Below are 3,229 nucleotides of genomic sequence, written 5' to 3'. Positions count from 1 at the left end.
TGAAGAAAAGAGCTGGGGACAGGGAGAAAGACTTATCTATGTCTCCAGGAGGGATTACAAAATGCCTCTGGAAGTCTGAGCACTGAGACAAACAGCTAAAGGCAGTGGGAGACAAAATGAGAGAAAGGGAAATATACATGTTTATTTCATAATCAGGAAACAATGAAGGGCGAAATATGGGAAATAAGGAAATGGAAATGTAGAGGTGGAAATGTCCCACAAAGCTGCCTGATTACAATGTTGGCATCTAGGTAAATTCAGTTTGACTAATCTCCAAGAATCTTGGTACATATAGGACACTGAACATCCTTAAAGATACATTCAACCCCAGAGGAAGGAGAATATGGTTGACTCACAGAGAATGAAATTTTGAATGAAATTCCAAAATATCTGAGCAACTGCTATAAATAGGCTAGGCAAATGTTTGCTGAAATGAGCTACATGTGAGAATCATAAGACCCAAGACATTCTGTTCTATCAATAAACTGCTGTTTGAGTTTGGGCATGTCACTTTTTTCTCTCTCTTTTTTTTTTCCCCTCTCCTTTAAAAATGAAGAACCTTAAAGTCTACCTTATATACCTCAAGGCTTGTTGTAAGAACCAAATGAGCTGGAAGTGAAAATTATGACTACAGAAGCTTCTCAGGTTACTGGGCTCAGGTCCCAGGGATTTAAGCTCTATTGCCATTATCTAGAATTGACACTTTTTCTCCATAATGATAGCAAAAACCTTCACAGATTCAGTACTCACGACCTCAATCTCTTCATCTACAGGCTGACAGCAACATTACCAACGATGTGCATAAGATAGCTTTAAATGTTAGAAATAATGAAGCCATGCATTTCCTATGGTACTGATTATAAGAGCATTATACAGCTCAAAGGTCAGGACTGTGTTCTATATGTACATTCTGTATGGTTCCAGGGGAAATAAAACATACATAAACAAAGTCAGTAGCCTTAAAGCTGTGCTAATCCCTAAAGCAAAAGTCATTACAGGCAGAGAGCACAGATTGAGCTGCCTGAAGTAAGGAGGGAGATCTAGAGATGTTTACATTTTGCTGAACAAATAAAAGAAAGTCCTTTTTTTTTTTTTCCATACAAAAATAGTATACTTGGGATCCAGTAGCAGTCTTCTGGAACTGGTTTCCTGCTTCTTTTTGTTATCTAGATGAATCTTTGGAATTCCCATTTCAGAAGCTTCTGCTCACCCCACTAGTCCTCAGACATGGCTATGCAGTGGGACTAAGATCCAAATGAATATTTCAGAATAATAAGTGAAGCCTCAGTGGCAGTCTCTACACATTCAAATGTCTCTGGACATAGGCTGGGATCTTCAGAGAATTTAGAGTGTCTCAAAATCTTAGTTTGGAGTTTCTAAAGGGAGTGAAATACCTTCCTGGGTCAGAGGGTGGTAACTGACTAGTACCTGACATGTTTCCCATGACTGCAAAAGTAAGAGGATTCTGAAGTGCAACAGTGTTGTTGCTTTTTTTAAAGTTGTGGCAAGAACATTTAAATTTTTAAGTGAACAATATAGTGTTGTTGACTATAGGTTCAATGTTGTACACCACATCTCTAGAGCTTATTTATCTTGCTTAACTGAAATGTCATGTCCATTTCCCCCTCATCCAGCCCCTGGCAACCACTATTCAACACTTTTATATAGATTTTCACTATTTATATGGATTTTCACTACAGATTTCACTATAGATTTTCACTATTTATATAGGTTTTCACTATTTTAGATATCTCATATAAGTAGGATCATGTAGTATTTGTCTTTCTGTGACTGGCTTATTTTAATTACCATATTATCCTTAAGGTTCATTCATGTTGCTATATTTTGCAGAACTGACTTCTTTTTTTTTTTGAGGCTTAATGTTACAATGTATGTATATACCACAATTATTTTCTTTATTTGAGGTTTATTTCTTTATCTGACAATCAGTGATTAGTTCTTATCCACATTAACTGTAGATTTTTGAAAGTGGTGACAGGTGTATACAGCTTGTTTGGTGAATCTTCATCCTTGTTACATTTTCTGGACAACTACACATGGATATGGTGTGGAATATTCCTTATTCCTTTGTGCTTTGTTGAGCCTGGTGTCAATGTGCACGTCTGGAATTTCCATCTCCTTCATAGCAAATTTCTGGATATTTTTCAGTAACCTAGAGGCAGTGCTTCTTAAACTCCACTCCGTGGATCCTCTTGTGAATGCTGATGGTATGTTCTCTGGTCACTACCTCGATGATGGCACAATGTCTTTCTTCTTCTGCTACCCTTCTTTGCAGGAGTCATCCTGTTGGACCCTGGTTGGAAAGCATACCACACTTTATTTATTCATTCACCTATCCATACACATTTTCACATATTGGCTGTTTTGAATAGTGCCGCAATGAACATGAAAGTGCTAAAATATCTTAGAGATTCTGATTTCAATTTTTTTGGATAAATACCCAGAAGTGGATTACTGGCCCACAAGGAAATTCTATTTTTAATTATATGAGGAACTTCCATACTCTTTTCCTTAGCATTTGTATCATTTTTGCATTTGCACCAACAGTGTATAAGGGTTTTAATTTCTCTGTCTCCTTGCTAATGCTTATTCTCTTTTGTATTCTTTATGATAGCCATCCTAACATGTGTGGTGATGTATCATTGTAGTTCTGATTTGCATTTCCCTGATGGTTAGTAACATTGAGTATTTTTCATATACCTATTGGCCTTTCTATGTCTTCTTTGGAGAAATATCTATTCAAATCCTTAGACCACATTTTAGTTGAATTATTAGGTTTGTTTGTTTTTGCTGCTGAGTTGTAGGAGTTCTTACATATTTTGATAATTAGCCCCTTATCAAATTTGTATTTTGCTAATGTTTGTTCCCATTCCATAAGTTGTCTTTTTACTCTGATGGTTGTTTTCTTTGCTGTGCAGAAGATGTTAATTTGATGTAGTCCTATTTGTTTATGTTTATTTTTGGTTTTGCTTGTGCTTTTATTTATTTATTTTGTCCAATCCATGAAATCATTGCCAAGACTAAGTCATGAAGTTTACCTAGGTTTTCTTCTAAGAGTTTTACAGTTTGGGGTCTTATGTTTAAATCTTTAATCCATTTTGAGTTAATTTTTATGCATGAAGTAAGATCATATCCAGTTTCATTCTTTTATATATGAATGTCCACTTTTTGTGATGTCATTTTTTTTTTTTTTTTTGAAGAGACTATC

At 35.6% G+C, this 3,229-nt stretch overlaps 1 pseudogene; it reads right to left on the bottom strand.

Annotated features, from left to right (window-relative positions):
* Positions 1 to 1,946: 1,946 nt before the first annotated feature.
* LOC144229848 (large ribosomal subunit protein eL31 pseudogene) lies at positions 1,947 to 2,303 on the bottom strand (annotated as a pseudogene).
* Positions 2,304 to 3,229: the final 926 nt, after the last annotated feature.

This window comes from Crocuta crocuta, unplaced genomic scaffold, assembly GCF_008692635.1.
Source record: "Crocuta crocuta isolate KB4526 unplaced genomic scaffold, BGI_CrCroc_1.0 scaffold1436, whole genome shotgun sequence".
NCBI classification, from domain to species: Eukaryota; Metazoa; Chordata; class Mammalia; order Carnivora; family Hyaenidae; genus Crocuta; species Crocuta crocuta.
Note: the sequence above shows the minus strand (reverse complement) of the source record. Positions and strands in the feature narration are given on the sequence as shown.